This window comes from Equus quagga, chromosome 8 (genome assembly GCF_021613505.1).
Source record: "Equus quagga isolate Etosha38 chromosome 8, UCLA_HA_Equagga_1.0, whole genome shotgun sequence".
Classification (NCBI taxonomy): Eukaryota; Metazoa; Chordata; class Mammalia; order Perissodactyla; family Equidae; genus Equus; species Equus quagga.
In genome coordinates, this window is record NC_060274.1 from 29104614 (window position 1) to 29128351 (window position 23738).

General features: G+C 41.7%; 1 long non-coding RNA gene across 1 annotated transcript; it reads right to left on the reverse strand.

Annotated features, from left to right (window-relative positions):
* Positions 1-3369: 3369 nt before the first annotated feature.
* On the reverse strand, positions 3370-14599 carry LOC124243493 (uncharacterized). Its single transcript, XR_006889690.1, has 3 exons — positions 10817-14599; positions 6869-6977; positions 3370-4454 (listed from the first exon to the last, which is right to left on the reverse strand). It is a non-coding gene; the product is annotated as an uncharacterized LOC124243493 (long non-coding RNA).
* Between the last annotated feature and the right edge of the window lie 9139 nt (positions 14600-23738).

Below are 23738 nucleotides of genomic sequence, written 5' to 3' on the forward strand. Positions count from 1 at the left end.
GATAAGGTGTGTGTGTGTGTATATATATATATGCCTATTTATACACTTATACACATATAATTTAAACACGTAATACGTTACATTTAACATTTTAAATTTATCCAAGCAATACATGCAGATGCTAACATTCAAACCATACCAGTTGCATCATGGGTTCTCAAAAGCACCCTCAGGTTCGATGATTCGTGAGGAAGACTCACAGGCCTATACAAATAGTGGTGTTCACAGCTATCATTTATTACAGCAAAAGGATGCAAAGCAAAAGCAGCAAAGGGAAAGATGCACGAGGCAAAGTGCCGAAGAAACCAGACATAAGCTTTCAAGAATTCTCTCCTAATGGAGTCACATGGGGCCCAACTGATTCCTCCAGCAATGAGTGGTGACAACACCTTGAAATGCTAGCTACCAGGGAAGCTCACGGCAATTCACTGCCCAGAGCTTTTACTGGGGGCTGGTCACAGACATGCTCTGCTTAGCACGAACCACAATGCCAGACTACCAGAAGGAAAGCAGGTGCCCAGCATAAACTCTATTTGTACAGTAAAGGCACAGTGAGCCATTCCTATCATGGAATGATGGGAACCCTCCCCATAGTCCAAGTTCCCAGCCAACGGCCAACCTTGCAAGCAGGCCTTTCTAAGGACAGTCGTCTCAGGTTTGCTCCGTTCATTATTTTCTGCACACACTATAAAGTGAAAAAGTAACCCCTTCTCCATATCCCTCTCCTTTGAAGTAGTCAACCACGTTAAAGTCTCTTTATTAATAGATATTTTATGTTGTTTCACAAAGTGCCGAAACCAGCATACCTGGATATACTATTTTATGCACATTCGCAAATATTATAAAGAAAAGATTCCTAGAAGTTGAAATGCTGGGTGGGTCAAAGAATACACACATTATTAACTTTTCTGTTAATTATCATTCACAGCATATGCTCATTTTTCTACTGGAGTGTTCTTTTTATTGATATCTAGAAGCTACTCACATATTTTAGAAAACCATTCTCTACCTATGAAATACATTGAAAATATTTTATCTTAATCTATTGCTTATCTTTGCATTACCTTTTTTATTACAGACTTTTTTAATTTTTATAAGGTCAAATCTGATCTTTACTATTACATAATATTTGCGCTTTAAATATAAGAGAAAAAGCACTCTAATTCAGATTGGCTTTGCCCTAAATGTTTCATCAGTCTCTTTCTATTGGCTCACTGACTCCCTCTAGACAACTATTACATAAAAAATAATTTACCCAAATATGGTGGATATTATATCTTTTTTGAATTTGTTTATTTTGAAATACAGTCACGTACCGCTTAACAGATATGGGGACACATTCCGAGAAACACGTTGTTAGGCAATTTTGTTGTTGTGCAAACATCAGAGAGTGTACTGAAGGGGAACAAAATATGCCAACCCAAAATATGCTTCTCAACATGAGGATTATTTTACGCTGTTTTTAAGAAACATTAAGACTCCGAAAGTTTTTGTCACCTCCTCCTTAACTGCCTAAAAGAATTCAGATCCAGAAACCGATCTCAGGAAGCAGCTATCACTTCAGCACAACACGAACCAGGTGGAAGACAGGGAGGAACCTGGAAGAGTCTGTGTGCTGGACTCCCCTCTGTTTTCTTCTGTCTCTTGTGGCTGAGCACCTGTTTCCAAACATTTGCTCTTTGTCACCTACCTGTGAACTGCCCTTCTTCCCTTTGAAGTCCCTCCCTCTCCTCACCCCTAACATCTTCTTTTGTCTTTAGCTGAGCATGGTATTTAAGGTGAGAGCTTTGGTCATTTTGAGGAGTTACTCATTTTTCCTGGGTTTGTCCTGTGTATACATGCTATTAAACTTGTTTGTTTTCCTCCTGTTAATCTGTCTCATGTCAATTTGATTCTTAGACCAAGAATCTAGAAGGGGAGAGGAAAATTTCTTCCTTCCCTACAGTACTCCTACAAACCTGGATGGCACAGCCTCCTACACACCTAGGCTATATGGTGCTAATCTCATGGGACTACCATCACATATGCAGTCCACTGTTGACCAAAACATCATTATGCAGTACCTGACTATAAAATGAAGAAATCTTATGATTCAGCTACCATTTTATATTACAAAGTGAAGTCTAAGGCAAAGTATTCTCTTGCATCACTTTGTGAAGTGACAATTCTTAAGTACCAGCTAATTTCTAATGGGATGAGGCCATTAGTGTGACTCAGGGCTTCACTATCAGCTTGAATTCTTTGAGCCATACAACACTGCTTGTATAAGCCTTAACACTTAATGTGTAGTGTGGGTACACTGGCAATCTCTGGGATTAAATTATGTTAGAGTATATCCCCTATAGTCAAATAAAATTTATTGCTTAAATTATAAATTTTCTGTTGGCTAGAACATTTCATGCATGACAAAGACCAAATCTACTTTTACCTGTGGAAAACTGACAGCATTTATTCTAAAAATTCATACTATTTTAACCAATTCCCTGTTTGATGTCTTAATACTTAAGAATTCACCAACAGCCCCATTATATTAGTTATTTCTATAAATGTTCTTTTTGATGCTCTTGTTTAGCGAACGCTGCCACTAACTGCTGTTCCCTGAAGTCTCTTCATTATACCCACCTGTATTTATCTGCTTAAAGGGTTACCTCTACTTGTTAAGTCCCTCCACCAAAATGCACCTACCCTTCTGGAGTCCTTTTGAAAGTCCTTTCTTATAAGGCATTCCAGGACTCTCCTAACAGTATGTGATTTTTCCCTTTTAAGAATCTTCATTGCACAACAATGTGAATGTGCTTAGTGCCAGTGAACTGTACACTTAAAAATGGTTAAAATGGTAAATACTGTTATGAAGATTTTACCACAATAACAAGTTGCAAAAAAAGGCGTCCTCATGACACTTTGTCCCGCAGTATTGTGTTCAGTTTTGCATTAGTTATGTGCATACATCTTTATTTCCCCATCTCTACTGAAAATTCCCTCAGGAAAGGGATCAGATAAGCCCCACTGCCATTCAAATAGGTTGAATTTACCAGAAAAGTCAGAAATAACTCACTCTCTTGGAAATGAAGCAAAGAGGATAATTCTGTATCTCACTGACTCCAAGTCTGATGTGATTAAGAAATATAGTGACCATTTAACACCTGTTTTTACAACTTTAATAGGTGAAAGGGAGCCTAATCGTCCTCGTTTTAATAACAAACTTTGAAACTATAGGGAGGGCCCACAGTACTTATCAACATACACACTAACTAGCAGAGTACTAAAGGCAGATGAACAGAAGGGCTTGACTGATAAGTCTGCAGAGACGGAGCCATCTCCTCCTTCCACCCCGTGACTAAAAATGGTTCACACACAGCATTAAAAAAAACAATTCCATGTTAACAGACACGGGCACTAACATGTCCAATCCATACTCAAGTATATTTAAGGCAAAAGGCTGACAAATACATAGTTGACAGCCAGCATAAAACTTAGATTCTACAGTGTCAGGCCACCACTTATTTCAAAGGTTCTGCCAGTCAGTCTCTCCCCCGAGTGAGGAAGGAAAGATGCTGCTGCTGGTGCCGACACCGGCACTGAAAGAGGCACGAAACCTAAGCACTATGAGCACAGGTTTGCTAGTTGTAATAGTTCTGCCACTTACTACTCATGTGACCTTGCGCAAGTTCAGTTTCCTCGTCTGTAAAAACTGGGCTTGAATTAGTCTGAGAATACAATGCAAATGCCCTGGTGACATTTTTTGCAGTTTATTATATAAACCAGGTTTACAGAATTATACAAACACGGTTATTTGCGTTGTCTGCTAAACATACGTTGTAAGCATATCACAGTGATAAATTTATTTAACAAGATTTACAAAGCACCTATCATGTGGCCACTGGCTAGGTACCAAAAGTATAAAGACAAGACAGATCCAGGCCACTGCATCTCTGAACCTCTGAATCTGGATCTCTGGCTACTGAAGATCTCATAACCTAGCAACAGAAACAGAAAAATAAATACGAATTGTAATATGATATCGTGAATTATAATAGAGGTAGATACAAAGTGTATGGAAGCAAAAAAGGAGAAAAGGTAAGTTACGTTACACCTTTACTCTGTCACATCCAATTTATTCCATCCACAGTTTTCTGCCACGTGATGCGGACCATTTAATGGTTGCTACTCCCACCTCGCCCATACTGACGCACCTTCAAGGGGGAAAGCTCTGCACAGTATGACCCACTATTGGAGGCCTATTGCTCCCAGTGCCCCCACCAAGCTGAAGGCCAACTCTGCATCTGTTTCCTCACCTAAACAGCATCTGCTCACTGGGCTGTACTGAGAAGTAAGAGAGTTCATTAAGCACAAACGCCATGGCACCAACTCAACACTCGCAGGGTTTTGTAATCACTTCCTTGATTCCATCATCCCCGGGCTTTAAGGCAGCTCTGGTTGTGGTGGACGACCATCTTGTTTCGAGGTAGAGGACAAGGTAAACAGCAGCACAGAGTGGCAGCACAGAGGGAAGAAAGGGGAGAAGAGGATGTCCAGGACTAAGCGAGGAGAGAATAATAACCCAAACCAATCCATTAGCTTTTGACTCGCCCTCACTCCCTTCCCCAACTTCTCTTTTCCCTAAAATGCCTACAGGTTTATTTTTCAGGACAACTCATATATATGACACAATTTCATGAATAAGGGTAATTCTCCCACCACTTTAAAAAATAAAATATAATCCATTCTTACCTATTAACAATTGCCTAAACCCACATAATATCTTCCATTCTTCAAAAAAAAAAAAATTTTGTTTTTTTAGGAAGACTAGCCCTGAGCTAACATCTGCTGCCAATCCTCCTCTTTTTGCTGAGGAAGACTGGCCCTGAGCTAACATCCATGCCCATCTTCCTCTACTTTCTATGTGGGACGCCTACCACAGCATAGCGTGCCAAGCGGTGCCATGTCTGCACCGGGGATCCAAAGTGGCGATCCCCGGGCTGCCAAAGCAGAACGTGCGCACTTAACCGCTGTTCCACCGGGCCGGCCCCTCACCCCCAAAAGATTTTTTAATGCATATTTGTCATACCCTCTTCTTAGTGCCTTTGACAAGGTCACCCATGACTCCTAATTGCTAAATCTAGGTTTAAATCCAAATTCTCTTTGAAACTCCTTGATCCAGTTGGCCTCTGCACCACGCTCCAGGTTCTGCTCCTAACTCTCCAGCACTGAGAGTTTATCATTCTCAAGCAGACACTTAAGTGTCTCTAATGTTCTGTATTTCTCTGTTATTCTCAGTGTTATGTTCTTAATCTCAGAAATCTCTTCTTCCATGAGTTCAATGAACACACATACACAAAAAAATTAGAGATCTACAGGGCCAAGCATGAAATGGGCCTGAGATCTAAATTCACTTCAAACTCAGTACACCTAAAATTGAACTCAGTACCCAACTCCTCCAACTCACCCTTCCTCTTGTACTCCCTAGCTCATCACTGTCATTCAGTGTCCAAGGCTGCTTGGCTAAGCTCCTCCCTTCCTCACCCTCCAATGTCACCAAGTCTTCTGAATGCTACCTCAGAACTGCCTTCCAAATTCATGCCTTTTCTTCATATTCACTGTCAGTGTCCTCAGGCCCTCCTGCTTGAACTACTGAAAGAGCTTTCTAAGTGGTCTCTGCTTCTGTCTTTATTCCTCTACATTTTCTTCTCCACACGGCAGCCCAAGCGATCCTGTTACAATGTAAGATAACATCACACCTAAGAGTAAAAGCCAAAAGGTTCTCATCTCCCCTAGAGGAAAAGCCCAAGTTCTTACAATGACCTATAAGAACCTGGATGGTCTGCCGCAACTCCCCAACCCACCGCAAACCTACTACTCTCTTCCTACCCCTTCTGCTCAAGCACACTGGTTTCCTCGACATCCTTCAAGACTCTTAACAAAGATCTTGGGCAGTTAATGTCCTTTCTGTCTGGAAAGTCCTTCTCGCAGATAACTGCAGGGCTCACTTCCTCACTATTTCAAGTCTTGGTTCAAAGTCTTAACCATCCACGTAATAAGAATACCCTCTACACCTGTCATATGGTAGACTGATCATAATAATAGCCTATTTTTCAACCCTCCCTATACTAAAACCACACATGACGTTGAGATTTTTCTGGCTTAAAAAGTGGAATCTATGGGCCGGCCAGGTGGCCAAGTGGTTAAGTTCGCATGCTCCGCTGCGGCGGCCCAGGGTTTCACTGGTTCGGATCCTGAGCGAGGACATGGCACCGCTCATCAGGCCATGCTGAGGCAGCATCCCACATGCTACAACTAGAAGGACCCAAAATAAAATATGCAACTATGTACGGCAGTGGGGGATATGGGGAGAAAAAGCAGGGGAAAAAAAAAAGATTGGCAACAGCTGTTAGCTCAGGTGCCAATCTTTAAAAAAAGGGGGGGAGGAATCTATTTCCCCCCCCTGAAGTTGAGGTGGTGTTATAATTTGCTCTGGCCAACAGAATGTGCCGAAACTGACGGCATGAACCGACAGCATGCCAGTTCCAAGCCTACATAGGCCTTGTGTATCTCCCCTTCACGTGCGCCACAGGCAGCCTACTGAGCAAGGAGAAACGTGGAGCAGCCACAAGCAATCCCAGTCAGCACAGCCAGGCTCGTTGTGCTGACAGTCAGCCGGCCCCAGAAACGTGAGCAAACTCAGTGAAGATCTGCAAAGAGCCTAGCTGACAACCAACATGAAAAAATACTTGTTATTGTAGGCCACTAAGGTTTTGTGGTTACTACACAACATTATCGTGGTAATAGATAAATGACACACTCTACTTTTCCTCCTTACTCTGTTTTACTGTCCTCCATAGCACTTAATATGTGGCCTACTATATATTACTTGTTTATTAGGTATTCTCCAACTCTTGCCAAGAGAACAGCTCCATGAGGAGTCGTAAGTCTTCAGGGTGTAGGACAACGCCTGGTGCACAGTGGGCATTCAATAAATACTGGAGGAATAAAGAAAAATGAGTAAGCCACCTGGAATGATGTGTCTTTATTAGATAGCTTTTCAATCTATGGAAGCCACCTGGAATTATGCGTCTTTATTAGACAGCTTTTCAATCTATGGAAGCCATCAAACTCAGAACTCTTTTGATTCACAAGTCAAGATTTTTATCAATATTATGTTTCTCACCAAATATGCTTTATATGCCATCAGCAAATAATTTTAAATTCAGAAATATTCTTCGCAAAGGCTTTATCTCATCCTATTCTAATTTTTGATATCTACTTTATAGTAATAATTTTAGCATAGTATCACAAGTATAAAACTTCTAAGTTACTGAAGCTATACTGAGGAGGTACATGCTCAAAAATTCTTTCCTGTCATCACAAGTTTGGACATCACTGGCTTGGAGGAAAAAGTCAAAACTCCCAAGTTACTATCAATGATATCTTCAGATAATTAAATACACTATACACATTATTTTTTCTCTATCACCAAAGACGTCCCCAAAAGAGAAAAAGAGTGAGGGGTTGCCTTTTCTTCTTATATTTATTTCAATTCTCACTTAAGGCCCTCAATAACTCTTCCTTCCTATCATTTATTTAGAATAACACCTGATACACTATGTCCTTTAATCATATTATTACTAATTCTCACACTGTAAAATATTCCTGTTTAATGGATGAGGAAACTAAGATTGAGAGTAGCTTAAATAACTTACTCAAAATTACACAGGTCATAAGTAATGGCTGGGTCTAACCCAGGTACAAGTGCTGAGATCTACATCAACTGGAGAATCCAGTATAACACTGGACACTCAAATTGCTAAAATCAAGTATATCACAAAGATATGCTACTTCTGCCTGGTCCTTTCTTTCTGGCCATCTACACATTCCTTTCTTAACATCCTATAATTAAGATTCCCTCCCACTGGCATCAAAGATTCTTTTTCTTCTCTTGTCTAGCTACAATATATCTGAAAGATAAAACAGTGACAATTCATATATCGAGTCAATCCACATTCTATTTTAAAATAAAATTTTCTAAACCTTCTTTAACAATAAGAAAAATAATAAATGGTGAGATCATTTGGGAACATATTTGAAAATATTAGATATACTATAAACAGATATGGTTTGCAAACAATATATGGCTTGTAAACAATAAAAAACTGGCATATAATGAGGCAGTGACAGAAAATTAAATATTGGTTAACTATTCATCCCATACTTCTAGTTTAGATTAAGGTGCATTTTCCAAAAAAACTTTAAAAATAATCCGCCAGCCATCACAAGAATGTAGGGTGTGAGGAAATATCAGTATTTTATTATTCTTCAAAACTCTTAAGCAGCATTAGAATAAGCCATGTCACTGTAGTCAGTCTTAGAAGATTAGCAAGATTTTTTCTTATTTCTAAATATTCAAGTATTCAATTATATTTCCCTTAGGACCTAAGATCATGAAAAGTAGAAAGTATGCTGCACTTGAGCCAATAAGAGAGGAGAGAGACCAAAGAGGTAGGTGAAAAAACAGGTATAAATGATGCCTCAACATCAAGGGAGGAAAGGACTTAAAAAAAAGAAAGGCTGGGGCCGGCCCGGTGGCCCAGCGGTTAAGTTCCCACATTCCACTTCTCACTGGCGCGGGGTTCACCGGTTCAGATCCCGGGTGCTGACATGGCACCACTTAGCAAAAGCCACGCTGTGGCAGGCGTCCAACGTATAAAGTAGAGGAAGATGGGTATGGATGTTGGGTCAGGGCCAGTCCTCCTCAGCAAAAACAGCAGGATTGGCAGTAGTTAGCTCAGGGCTAATCTTCCCCAAAAACAAAAACAAAAACAAAAGGCACCAGTGCTGAATTCTATGAGGAAAGAGACACACCACAATAAAGTATCTACTGGATGTGTCCAAGCAACCAAAGGCAACTATCGTAACCGCAATTTCAGCAAAATGGTAGAGCTTGAAAGCAGCTGACAGTAGGGGTTAAAGGAACGAAGAAGGGGCCGAGGACGTGGAGCCAGCCAAAGCCCACCTAATTACTCATTCAAGAAAGCTTACGTTAAGCTTTAGCCTTCTACCATTAATAATAATTCCTTTGAATGTTGATTTTCACAAAGAAAAGGTTTCTTTTTCTAGCTTTTGAACTATTAAACTACCCTCCCTCTTTACTATTACACAAAATGAAAAGACCAAAGCATCTGGTATATTAAACATTAAAACCATATTTCTCTTACTTTAATAATTAATCTTCTACTATCTAAATTATAAAGTAAATTTAAAAGTTTTTACTTTGTGCAACATCTAATAATGCCAGTGAATTGGTTTAAAGATAATATTTGTGGGGCCGGCCCCGTGGCCAAGTGGTTAAGCTCGCACGCTCTGCTTCGGCGGCCCAGGGTTTCACTGGTTCGGATCCTGGGCGCAGACATGGCACAGCTCATCAAGCCATGCTGAGGCGGCGTCCCATATAGCACAGCCAGAAGGACCCACAACTAAAAATACACACAACTATGTACCAGGGGGCTTTGGGAGAAAAAGGAAAAACAAAATCTTAAAAAAAAAAAAAGATAATATTTGAACTGATTCAATTACTTCAGTTCAAAATCCTATTATTGATATCTACCTACTCTACATTCCTCCTTGGCATTTATATATAATCTATTTATAGTAGTATGAGAAATAAAGAATTACAAACAATTAGGCATAAATTATAGCAAACTTCTAAATTACACAGTACATCCTGATTTGTCTCTAAAACCCCTTTCCAACACTGATGAGTGTCAGGCACAAACAGGCCAACAGAGCAGATAAAGATGAGCAGAGGTGCACAGGGAGGCACAAAGACAGGCAGATACACACAGTACAGGGACAGACACACTGACGACCGGGCAAACAATAGTACAGCACTTAAATTTAGATGACTTGGGAACTAAAGCAACTATAGTTAATTTATTTTATTAATGCACAATCTATTGTAAAGAAAATACAGTAGGCTTTCAGATAGTGATATATTTCGGGCACATATTCAGGGAGTGAATAAAGAACGACCAGATACAATACTTTGATAAAAGTGATGTTTAGAATAATATTTCCCTGCAAGAAGGTAATGTTCTGGTTCCACATTTTAACACTGAAAACTCACAATTTAAATCTTGGGCACGATAAACACGCAGCTTATAGACTACCTTAATTTTATAATTTTGACACAGAAACCTTAAAAATGTGCGTTATGTTTAACAGGTAGCGTATATGTGAAATGACACTCCCATAGCCAACAGAATGTCCTCTCAAGTCACAAGGACTCTGCTTCTTTTTCCTTCTCTGAAAGAAGGTGGACGGAGTTTATTTGGAGCTGAAGTTTTAAAACAGTCAAAAAAAAATTTTTTCCAGTTTTGTTTCAAGGATTTTTGTCCTAGATACTCTTTGGGCTGCCTGCCTAGTTGGTGAATATCCTTCTCACTCCCTAAGAAAGTCCCTTCCATACACCTCTGAATAAGCTCCCCACCTTGGTCAACTTCACACATTCAGACTACACAATACCCATCCCACTGGCAAGGTGACTGATGCTTTCAGAAATGTGAAAGTGATCTAACAATTCTAGTCATTCTGAGCTCTCCCCCTAAACTGAGATAAAGCTAATGACATAGGTTAGATGACCATAAGGGACGCCTTTATTCAGAACATGCAGCTCCATGCAGTGAAAGCCAAAACACAAAGAGAGACAAGAGTAGAGCAGATGCACAGAGAAGCAAAGACAAGCATGCAAGCAGCCCTAGGGAAGAAACTGATCAACATGGAGACCCACAGAGGACAGTGGGGCTCAAGGGAAGGGAAGAGTCACCTCAGCGCGCACAGCTCTCCATTTCTTGGTTCTGGTCCTTCAAGCAGCTCAGGGGCAGCACTCCACTGTAATACATTCCTTCTTCACTTAAGCTACTTTGGAAGTAGCCTGCAACCAAAAATCTATACCAACAAAGAATTTTTCTATAGTTTTCAGGATATTTATGCCCCATTTTTTTCTTTATTAACTTTTCCCCTAAATAATAAGAATGCCATTGTTGGCCTAGGCAATACCATGTCCTAGAAAAAGCATCTGCTTTGAAAACTTGGGTCAAACTCAGCTCTGCCCACTGCTCACTGTAAAACCTGTAACAAGTTCCTTCATTTCTAAACAGTTTTAGCGTCTCTTTCAACATTAAAGGGTCTATGGGTTACAAGTAAATCCACTGTACACAATGTGGGAGAAGGTGTCCAAAAAAGCTATTCTCCACACTTTTGTAGCATGGGATATAGAACGCCTTTCCTTTCTCACTTTGGTTCTGGTCCCAAATGTGCAGTCTCAAAATCTCTCAGAGTCATCTCACGGAAAACTCAAATTGGCTGAGGAATCCAAACCAAGCAAGAGGCCTACCATTGAACTTTGCCTAGGGCTTAAAGACTTTTTTAATGTAATTTTTTTACAGGGCACTTTTAACAGAGCCAATGAAAAACACTAATCTAACCATCTAAGAACTATACAGAGAGAGTACTACTTTATATATACAGGATAAAGTAAAATGACCAGACTTAAGAACAATGACCACATGGCTGGAATCTGATTTTAAAAAGATCATTCATACCAACTAAACCATATATTGTAAAGGTAAACTATATCATAATAATGAAACATCAAAACACCCCTCACCAAAACATTCAGGAAGGCACAGGCCAATTCCACAGTCAGCTCACGCCCAGCATGGGAGCAGCTCTCCCTTTGGGAGTTCCCTCCTATTATCTGGGTATACGGGTTTGGCCTATTTTATACATTGCCTCCCCGTTCCTCTCTCTAAAACCTACATGTAGTTCTCATCTCTATGTCTTTGCAAGTGCTGTTTGCTTTCTAAAACTGAACTGTCTTTTATCCTAGTCCACCTGACAAGCTCTTCAAGGCTCAGCTCAAATGTGGCCTCTTTGCTGAAACTGTCCGCGTCTACCCAGGCAGACTCAGGCTCTCCTGCCACCATGGTTTAAATCTGGAATACACTTCCATTAGAGTAATACGACATCTTGAGTAACCTCTGAGGACCTTCCACATACTGTGTAAGGAGCTTGACATAAATACTAGCCTGACCATGGTCCTTCCAGGTAGATATTCTATCTCCAATGTTCCTAGATAACCTGCTTCTAATCACAGCAAGGCCAGGACAGAAACTAATCGCTGCATGGCTTCAAAGCTCCTTCTCTTTCCGCTAGTCCAGAGGGAGGAGGTTTTTGGAACCCAAGCCCCTTGAAAATCTAAGAGCTAGGAAGCTTCTTCACATCCCCAACCCCTGCCCCAAATGGGCTTACACGCAAAATACCCTGGATAATTTGAAAAGGGTTTAGACTCCCTGAAGCCCGCCCACTGGCCCCAGGAAAAGTCCCTTTTGCTTCTCACAAGTCTGTTCACACTCAGTAAACTTCTTGAGAGAATCGCTTGTCGTACGTTCGGTGGCCAATTCTAAACACAGTGCCTGGGGCATAGTGGGCACACAATGAATATCTTTTGATATTTTGGAACTAGGGAAAGATGACATGGACACATTTCTGCCTTCCTTCAGAGCCTGCCTGCGTAGATACTCAAACATTGTCAAATGGCTTTTCAAATGCAGCTTACATCTAAAACAAAGTTCTTACAGGAAATGTAGATATTAGCATACATCCCAAAGCTTCTGAGATTAACATGATCCATATTCCGTATTCTAGGAAAAACTTTTAGGCAGCAACTACTTATATCTGCCATAAGCCAGTTCAAGGACACTATAATATTGTGCAAATATAAACGAGATTTTTGTGTGATTTCAGAGGGAAAGAGATACTTGTCAAGGCTTGATTGCATAAATCTAAAAAGTTTAAATATTACAGGAAATACGAAATGCTGGGAGGAGGTCAACTCCTATTTGGAAGAGACTAGTGATTTGGAACAACTGCGTCTCACTGGACTTGCCTTATCAAGTCTTCAACTCAAATCTAACGGAAGGGTTTTTGCCCATGGGATTAAAAATCAAATTTTACAATGGAGAATGAGTGCTTTAAGACAAACTGGGTTAAAATACTGATGCCAGAAAGTGAGACTTAATTACATTTTTGCTTCTGAGTTCTGAGTGAACACGGTAAAGTCATTCTAACTTTTTAGTGTTCTGATCTTCAAAGTACTGGTGTATAAAATAGGAACGTCTTCTAAGAAAGGGAAGGAGCATGATCAACAGCACAACAGCAAGATTTCATTCACTCCGTGGGTGTGTTCAAGGACAAGAAAGAAAAAGCTTATTCCAGGGGGAAGAGAGGATCCGTCCTGCAGAGGACAGGACTTTAACGCTGGAAAGGTAATGTGTCGAGACTATGATAAGAAGGCTCTGGAGGGGCAGGCTCCGTGGCTTAGTGGTTAAGTTCAGCGCACTTCGCTTCAGTGGCCCGGGCTTCACAGGTTTGGATCCTGGGCACAGGCCCACACCACTTGTCAGCCATGCTGTGGTGGTGACCCACAAACAAAACAGAGCAAGACTGGCACAGATGCTAGCTCAGGGTGAATCTTCCTCAGACAAAAACAAGGCGGCTCTGGAATGCCAGGCTAAGTACAGACTTTACCAGATTGGCTTGTGATTCTCAATGGGGCAAAAGTTACAAAATTAGGGGATAGAAGAAAGGGAAATTAGGAAGACAGGCATACAATTTCAGTTTGAAAAAAAAGCAGAACTTGGATCTGATGCTCTGAACTGGCCTAGACATTTGAATTTGCAATAATTTCAGCGGCCATTAAAGGGAGCCTTGAGGTCTTTTCTTGAATTTACATTTTGATAATAAAATTGAGACCATGTTTCCAATATGGTCTTATATAAACGTATGAAAGAAAACACAGAACTAAGAAGCAACGCTGGGAGTCAAATCTGCATGTCCTGATTTTACCACCAGTATGCTGCCCATTATCCCACAGATGCCAACACTTGAAAGCGGTATTTTAGGAAACTGAGTATCATGTGGAACGGCTTGGATGAGGCAAGGAACTAGAGGCAAGAAGAGGACAACAGCTATCGCTGTAGTCAATCCCAAAACACCCACAACCTACAAGATACCCCTATTTTTTAAGAGATGTCAGTGACATGATATCTGGATTTTATTAATGAAATCTTAAATCAAAAGTTAAAAAAGTGAATAACTTACTAAAATTAATATTCTCAGATAATGTCCCCAAAGTATGATTCGTGGGGTGGGGGACACATAGTAGTTATTTAAGGGGCTCCCTGAATCCTTATGCACACCAACCAGTGTCCAGGGACATATATGTACTGTACTATTTCTCTTTTATGTAGAAGATATTATAATAAAATCACACTTATTTAAAAGTTTTATTGAATTCAGTCCAGTACTTTACCCTGTATTTTGTTTTTCACTGAATATGAAAATACAACCACAGTTGTGTAAGCACACCTGTGTGCACAGGAGGAGTCGTTCTCAACCTGGTCTGAGACAAGCCTCTCCGATCATTGGAAGAAACCACCCGAGAAATAAATCTCTGTCCTACAGCATCAAGCTCGCCTGCAATTTCTCTCACATAACAGCCACTGACGCCTATTACTGCCAGGTAGTGTACTGGGTAACGTGGAGACAGAGATAATGGGGTCCCAGGCTCCAGCCTCGGATGCTTTCAGTCTGGGGAGGTCAGAAATGCAAATGTTTATGAATCTAACAAACTGAGTGCTACAGAAACACAAGTGTTTAACATATGAACAAAAAAATGTTAATCTAAACGTTACTGTCTTACTTCCAGTTTCAACCTTTCAAAAACCTATTCCAAACTAAATGTCAAATACTGAAGGGAAGAAAGGTAACGATATTATACAAGTAAATACAGTAAAACACGCTTGAGAACTAACACTTGAGGTAAATTTTTAGTGTGCTGTCTTAGTGAGCCATGTCTGGAGAGTTACTTAGAAGTTCACTTCCACTGGTGAAGCTAAGTAAAATATAAACCTGTTTGACTGGACGCCCATCAAAGGATAGGTAAGAAAATCTTAACTAAACCAGTGGCACTGGGAAAGCACTGAGATTAGCTCAAATGCAAGGACTGAAAACACTTTCCATCACTCTAGCTTTGAAAGACACGTTGACATACAGCACCATCTACATAAACTTAGTGAGATATTTTATTTATTTATTTATTTATTCATGGAGGAAGATTAGCCCTGAGCTACTACCAGTCCTCCTCTTTTTGCTGAGGAAGGCTGGCCCTGAGCTAACATCCATGCCCATCTTCCTCTACTTTCTATGTGGGACGCCTACCACAGCATGGCGTGCCAAGAGGTACCATGTCCACACCTGGGATCCAAACCTGCGAACCCCGAGCCCCCGAGAAGTGGAACGTGCGAACTTAACTGCTGCGCCACTGGGCTGGCCCCTACTGAGATTTATTTTAAAACCTACAAGCCAGGACGGCTGGAGGCGCAGTGGTTAAGTTCGTGGGCTCTACTTCCGTGGCCTGGGGTTTGCCGGTTCAGATCCTGGGTGTGGACATACGCAATGCTTATCAGGCCATGCTGTGGAGGCGTCCCACATATAAAGTAGAGGAAGATGGGCACGGATGTTAGCTCAGGGCCAGTCTTCCTCAGCAAAAAGAGGACTGGTGGCAGATGTTAACTCAGGTGCCAAACTTCCTCAAAAAAACCCACCACCAACAACAAAACAACCCTACAGGCCCATCACAAGATATCACGTCACACCCACTAGGATGGCTATAATCAAAAAGACAGACAGTAACAAGCATTGGTGAGGGTGTAGAGAAATTGGTGGGAATGTAAAATGTGCAGCAACTTTTGGATGACAGTCTGGCAGTTCCTCAAAATGTTAAGACATAGAGTTACCACATAGCCCAGTAATTCTACTCCTCGGTATATACCCAATATAATGGAAAACACACATCCTAACAAAAACTTATACACAAACATTCACAGGAACGTTATTCGTAAAATAACACCAAATCTTCTATTATATTTAATGTATTATTGTATAATACAAAATATTCCAAAAAGCGGAAACGCAAATGGCAGTCAACAGATGAATGCATAAACAAAATGTGGTATTATCCATATGACACCCTATTATTTAGTCATAAAAAGGAACGAAGTACTCCGATCTATGCTACAACATGCATCAACCTTGCAAACACTATGCTAAGTCAAAGAAGTCCGTCACAAAACACCACACAGTGCATGATTCCATTTATAGATCACGTCCAGAATAGGCAAATCTATGGAGACAGAAGGTAGATCAGCGGTTGCTTAGGGCAGGGGGGTGGGAAACGACTGTATTAATGGGTATGGGGTTTCTTTTTGGGGTAATAAAAATTGATTGTGGGAATGGTTGCACAAATTTGTGAAAATACTAAAAACTATTCAATTGTACAGGGTAAATGAATGAATTTTATCTTAGGCGAATTACATCTCAATAAAGCTGATATTACTTTTTAAAACACCTAAAAGCCACAATATTCAACAGTTTAACAAAGAAAATTTTTACACACATCTAGTCTGTGCACATAAGACCTTGCCAGGCTTTCAGTCTTTCCTCCTCTCCCGTTTTCTAACATTTCAAATCCAAATTTAAATCAAAAACTTTAGAGATCTTATTTAACCAAAAGACAAGTTTTTGTTATCTGTCTTTTAAAACTATCTTTAAACAGCAATCATTTCACAAAAGATGTACACATAAATAAGAAATATATGGAAAATACTGTCTCTATCTTATCTTTTTTTTAAAAAACGCAGAGGGTGGGAGGGGAGCATCCCTTCAATCTGCGTCTTCCTTTAGCTTCTGCGATCTACTTTCCGAATGTTAAAGTAAATGGAAGGAATTTATACGCACTTCACCTACTTTCTCCTCAACCCACTATAATCTGGCTTCTTCCCATACCCCAACCTCAAACTGCTTTTTCTAGTCACCAAATCACTCCTACTCGGCAAACAGAATGGGTACTTTCTCAACCTCACCTTACCGGTCCTCCCAGAATTTCTGACTTTGGTAACCACTTTCTTGAAACTCTCCCAGGCTTTTCTGACATTCTCTGGTTTCCCTTCGCTCCTCTTGGACCACACCTTCTCAGGAAGAATCACCAGCGCTTACTTTTGGGTTGCTCTTTAAATGCTGATGCTTTTCAAGCTAAAGCTGGTCAGTCTATATGCCTGTCTGAGTAATAAGCTCATTCACTCCCACGCTTTCAACTACCTTTTACACGCTTCTATTTGTCCTTAATGCCATCAAGTCCCAGCGACCCCGAGTACAGCAGAGCAGAACCCTGCCCAGGCTTTTTACACCATCCTCTCCCCTGGTCTTCTGGAGCTCTATAGACAATGCTCTCCTGCAGTTTTTTCAGAGGTGAGTGGCCAGGTCCTTCTTCCTAGCCTGTCTAGTCTGGAAGCTCCACTGAAACCTGTCCATCACGGGTGACCCTGCTGGTATTTGAAATACCAGTGGCACAGCTTTCATCATCACAGCACCATGCAGCCTCCATACTATGACAAATGATAGGCAGGCGGTGTGGTTCCCTGACTGGGAAAGGGGAAATGAACCCAGGCCTCGGCGATGAGAGCTCAGAAGCTTAACCACTAGACCACCAGGGCTGGCTGCATGCTTGTATGATGACTCCCAAATCTTTAACTCCATCCCGTCAGCTCTCTTGAGCTCTACATTTCTAGTAGATGTCTCAGAGGCACCTCAGTTTTAACAGGTTGAAAACTAAACTCCTTCCCTTCTCCCTTGAAATTTCCTCCCACCATCTTCTGCTTGGTCCCCTCTGCTGTTTCTCCTCCCTTCCTCCTTACCCCACCAAATGGTACCTTCTAACTTGGGTGACAGGATACCAAGCTAGAAACCTTGAAGTCATACAACAATACTCCTTTCTCCTTTACTACCCACATCCAGTGAAGCAATGAGACGCCCTCCACAATCTAACGATGGGAAATCGTTCTTAGATCCTTTATATACTCTCTATTCCCGTCTTAGTTTAGTCAGGTCCTTGTATCTTCCTGCATTTCAACAGCTTCAGCTGCTAATCCAGCCTTCACACTGCCATCAGAACCAACTTTCTACAACGCAAACTGTCCAGTGACTGCTTACCTGTCAGTGGCTCTCCAGAGCCCCACAGCAGTGATTCTCAGCGTTTCCACCAGAACCCAGCTGAATGATATGACAAGACTCACAGTAACACAGGCTGGGGTGAGGGTGGTGTAGGTGGGGAGACACTGCTGCAGTGTTTAGCTAGCAGGTCTGTTTTCTTAATACCTGTCCACTTTCCCTGTGACTCACAGTTGTAGTGCAGAACTGTTTAAAATTACCATTACTGACCTATAGAATTAAATACAGCATAGATGGGGCCAGCCCTGTGGCCAAGTGGTTAAAGCTCCCCATGCTCTGTCTCGGTGGCAGGGGTTCACATCTTGGGCATGAACCTGCTCCACTCATCAGCCATGCTGTGGAGGCATCCCACATACAAAATAGAGGAAGACTGGCATGGGTGTTAGCTCAGGACTAATCTTCCTCAAGTAAAAAAAAGAGAGAGAGAAAGACTGGCAATGGATGTTAGCTTGGGGATAATCTCCCTCACCAAAGAAAATAATATATATATATAGCATAGATGCAAGAACCTTCACAATCTGACCCTTATCTAACTTTCTCATGATTACCTTCAGCTTTTACCATGCAGTACCTCACTGGTTCTCAAAGTATGGTCCAGGGATGGCCCACTGCCAGACCATTTCAGAGTCTATGAGGTCAAAACTCTTTTCCTAATAATACTATGTTTCCTCATCTGCAAGTAAGAGAATGCACGGACCTTAGTATGATAATCTTTTTTCACTTTCATTCTCTTAGAGTGTACGGTGGAGTTTTCTAGAAGGTATGTGACACATAGTACCATGTGAAATGTGTCACTGCAGCAGTACGAATGCAGTGGATAGAGAATCCCACTCTCTTCTATTAAGCCAGACATTAAAGAAATTTGCAAAAGCTTAAAAATAATTCTTCTTACTATTTCTTTGTTTTGAATAATAATTGTCATAAAATATAGCATAGAAATTAATATGGAATGGCCTTATTATCATTATTTTAAAGTGAATTAATTTTTTAAAAATATTTGTTTTAAAATAAACAAAAGCTCTCTGGGGTCCTCAATAACTTTTGTCGTCGTTGTTGTTAAAGCTTGGCACCTGAGCTAACATCTGTTGCCAATCTTTCTTCTTCTTCTCCCCAAAGCCCCCAGCACATCATTGTATAATCTAGTTGTAGGTTCTTCTGGTTGCGGTTTAAAACCTCCATCCTTTTGCGTGGTGATGTGCCTTCCACCACTAGCCTGGTCCCAGCCACCTCTGGGACCTCAGATGCATCCTGGAGAAACAGGATAAAAAGAAGAGGTTTTGAAGTCAGGTAAGATACTTGGCTTCTCAGAGCGTTTTTCCTCATCTGTAAGATACAGGTGATGGCTGCCTCATAAACTGCTGATATGTTAAATAAGACAGAGTGTAAAGTATATGGCACAGTGCTTAGCATACAGTACGAATGAAAAATACTAATTTCCTTTCTACTTGAAATAATTATAAAGTCACTAACATTACTGTAGTAAAATAAAAACAATGTAACAATTATTTAATCATAACAAAGCAAGCAAACTGGTGGTCTTGAGCAGTTCTGTCAGGGTTACTATTCATAGAACAGATGGTTTTATATCATAAATCACCAGAAACGCATAACTTCTACGGTAGTTCTGTGGTTACCTTTGACTGATAAATTAAGTTCAAATTAATTTAAAATATCAGTTATATTAAATACCATTTTGACAGAGGATGCCTTGCTATTATAACCCAGTTTAGAGTTAGAAAAATGTCCATAAATCCTCTTCTCCCAGTGTTTCACAAAAAAGTAGTATAATTCACACCTCTGCTGCGCCCTGTTTTTTAAATACTCCACTGAGTCCACTTACTAAATTTTTGTTTTCACCTTCCTAAGTAGAGAGAGAACCGGTTTTTAATCTGAAACTGCCATATGTTCTCATAGCTTAAGTGCCATCTTTTATCATTTTTTTTTTCCTTTTTCTCCCCAAAGCCCCCCAGTACATAGTTGTATATTCTTCATTGTGGGTCCTTCTAGTTGTGGCATGTGGGACGCTGCCTCAGCGTGGTTCGATGAGCAGTGCCATGTCCGCGCCCAGGATTCGAACCAACGAAACACTGGGCCGCCTGCAGTGGAGCGCGCGAACTTAACCACTCGGCCACGGGGCCAGCCCCTATCATTTTTTTATATACAAGTGTGTAATGCACATTAGATAAACGTTAGCCTGATCAGAATAAATCTACATCTTGTTTCAACACTTTAATTAGACATGATATAGCTCTAAAAAGCCGAAGAAAACAAAAAGCCTAGGTGCCTTTCCTTCTATCTCTAGTTATCTGGAACTGACTATATTAATGAGCCATATGAGAATATAAAAACCTTAGCACAATAATTTGTTAGATGATGACCCTAAATATTAGTCCCATATTTCAGGCCCGGGAAGCAGGTGCATTTTCCTTCTTTTAAAGATGAGAGAACTCAATCATCTCATTTTCTTTTAAGTGGCCTGCTCAAGGTCAGACAGCTAGCCAACAGCAGAGATGGGAGTAAAACCCAGGTCTGTCACACACGAATCTGCACCACCCTACCTTGGGAATTCGCTCGTCATGATCACTGCCTGCCATCTTGTAAAGAAGATGAAAAGTTGAGATCAAGTTCTGGATCGGCCTCAACTTAGCTGATTAACCTTCACCACGTAAGTAATCATGTCAGCGCCATAGCACACACCATCTCGATACCTTAGTTTGCTCCCCTTTGAGAGGATGGGGGGCACCATAAGCTAAGCCCAAGAACAGACAACTCACAGAACAGTTAATGACAGGTGGAAAAATTTTACCTTCACTAGTCATCAAGAAATTCAAATTAAAAGAAGATATCATTTTTCCACCACCAAATTATTGAAGATCAAGGTAATTATTATAGGAACACACACATTACTGACAGTTTTATAAACTGACACAACTTCTTCAACAAGTTACCTGCAAACATAGATTAAGTGTTTGTATGCTTTTACCCAGCACTTCCACTACTGGAAGATATCTTACACAATAATCAAAAATAAAGAAGTTTTATGCATAAATGTTTATTACAGAATTAAGATACACAGCAGCAGAAAATAAGTGTCCTGAACATTCAAACATAAGGAAATGGTTAAGCTATAAAATAGTCACAGGTGAAATATTACAGTCACTTAAAATTATTTTACAAATGAAAAACTTATTAAAACATTAAATTGAAAAAACGCCCAAGAATATAAAATGGTATGCGTAGTACATATGGTCACAGAGAAGCATTAAAACACTAACGGAGAAGGCCTTTGGGTGATGAGACTATAGAAAGGCTGGACAGAATAACGGAAAGAGCAGTGGAGATGCCCACTCCACTTTCCTAAAGGTAAGGCATGATCAATTATTCCTCTATAATTTATACATTTAAAATAATGTTATTACTTTATAATTGAATAGGGTCCTAATAGCTAGTTTATCTCTAAGGCTCAGTTCTAAAATGCTAAAATTTAAAAATGCATGTTTTAATCCACATCAGAATTTAAAAAAAATAACAGAAGTCAGAATCTATCAGCTGATCTATTCTCTTTCCACGGCAGAGGGGACATCGTTTCCCGCAGCTTTCCAGTCAAGGGAAAAAGCAGCACCACCTAGCAGCCTTAATTATAGCTATTGCTTATCAAGTCACGGAATAAAAAAGCAAGCACTATAAAAGAACAGCTTTAGTCATCAAATCTCGAATGCAGAATCACCTAGCTATCTCTAGGTATTACAGGAGAAAAAGGAAACTCATTTAGTCCTTGAGAAATGAAATCTCCAAGAGGAATCCCTGACTCACCCCGAAAGCATGAACCCTAAGGCTACTTTCCCAGTACAGAAGTTCAAAGACTGGGCACCTGTCCTGATGGCCTGCATCACCCAACAATGCTCTTTCCTGACAGGATATGACCAGGGATAACAAGATGACTAGCATGCAAACGAGAAGCGGCCAGGGACCACATCACCTCTCCTTCTATAACCAAAAGAAAACCGTATAAGACGTGTTTCAAATATTCTAACTATTTTCTTCTACTTTTGCTAGAGAGCAGTAAAAAGGGGACTCCATGCAATTCTTCTAAGTGACATCATTCAAAAGATACCAACACAATCAAAATTCTCAACAGTAAGATGGGAAAACGTCCTCTCTTTTCTTTACCCCTCTGAGATCAAAAAGTAATTTTTCAAAAATACATAGGCTAAATAGCAAGAGAAAACGCTGGAAATAAGGCACAGATTATTAACCTATATTTTTCCGTTTTCAAAAGATACTCACAAAACCTTACTCCTATCCTCTATTATTGCTCTGGGAGGCGGGAACCACAAAGCTCAACACTACTGGATAGTAGTATTAATTAATACTGGAAGGTCAAGGATCTACTTTATAAGCTGTTAACAATTTTAACGCTAAAGCTTGACTACATCTTAGTCTCTTTAAAATGTGAAAAAGAACTGGAGCACTAAGAGTTATTTCACCTGTACCTTGTAAACAAACTGCACTTGGAAACAAAAACGAGCCAATGTGTGCCGCTCATTCATTTTTCACGGACATTAACTGTGTATCCTTTTCACAATCAAGAATTTCGGAGCTAAGTGATTATTCCTGGCGGCGCAGCTTGCCCAGGAGCACAATCTTCCCTCGCTGATTTCCCATCCCCAAACCCCGCCAAGGCTAAGAAGCAACCACTTCCCAAAGTCCCACTTCCTTTTCCATTCCCCAGACCTCCAGGGTTTCCAACGCCCCAGTCTTGCGCAACATCCGTAGGAGCAGCCGCCGCAACCACCGCCTCCTAAGCCGGGAAACAACCCGAAAGGGAACATTGTCCAGCAGAAAAATAAAGGGGGGGGGGGGGGGCACGTAGGAAGTCGACTTCTGGTCCCACGCCTTCGGACCTGACCCCCTCGGGGGGATGTATCGAGAGCAATTTCACGATCAGGACTTTTACCCTCCTCTCCAGCCCGCCTGCACCGGCCGAGGGCGGAAAGGGGGGCGGGGGGGCTGCGAAGGTTATCTCCCAGCCCGGGGCTGCGGCCGGCCCGTCGCCTCCGCCCCACCAGGACTATTGTTCCCAAGTTCCCCACCCCCACCCCGGATAGGAAGTGATAGTCACATCCCCTCCGCCCTCCGCAGGAGCCCCGGGAGCCGGAGGAGCTGCCTCGGGGATGACCCCTCCGCGCACACCCTCGCCCGCAGCCCCTCGCCCTGCAGGCGCGCTGACCCCTACACCATCTCAGCGCCGAGCCTCCTGGAACACGACACCGGACGAGGGGACGCGGGAAGGAGGCAGACCACCAGACTGCTCACGGACACCCCACTCCCAGGCGCGCGCGAGCCCCAGCGCCAAGCCAGGGCGGGGGGGCGTGGGTCCCTCCCGCCGCCCCCCGCCGATGCCCACCTCGCCGCCCGGGCGCCCCCCGCCCCGACCCCCCGGAGGGGCAGGCTGTACGGAGGCGGGGGGCAGCAGCCGAGCCCCGGCCCGGCAGACAATAGGGGGGCGCTGGCGGCTGCGGCTGCGGGCTCGGCCCGGCCCGGCGGCCGCTCCCCCTGCGCCCCGGGCGCCGCCGAGGGGCCGCGAGCGCGGGCGGCGAGGAGGCCGAGGCGGCGGC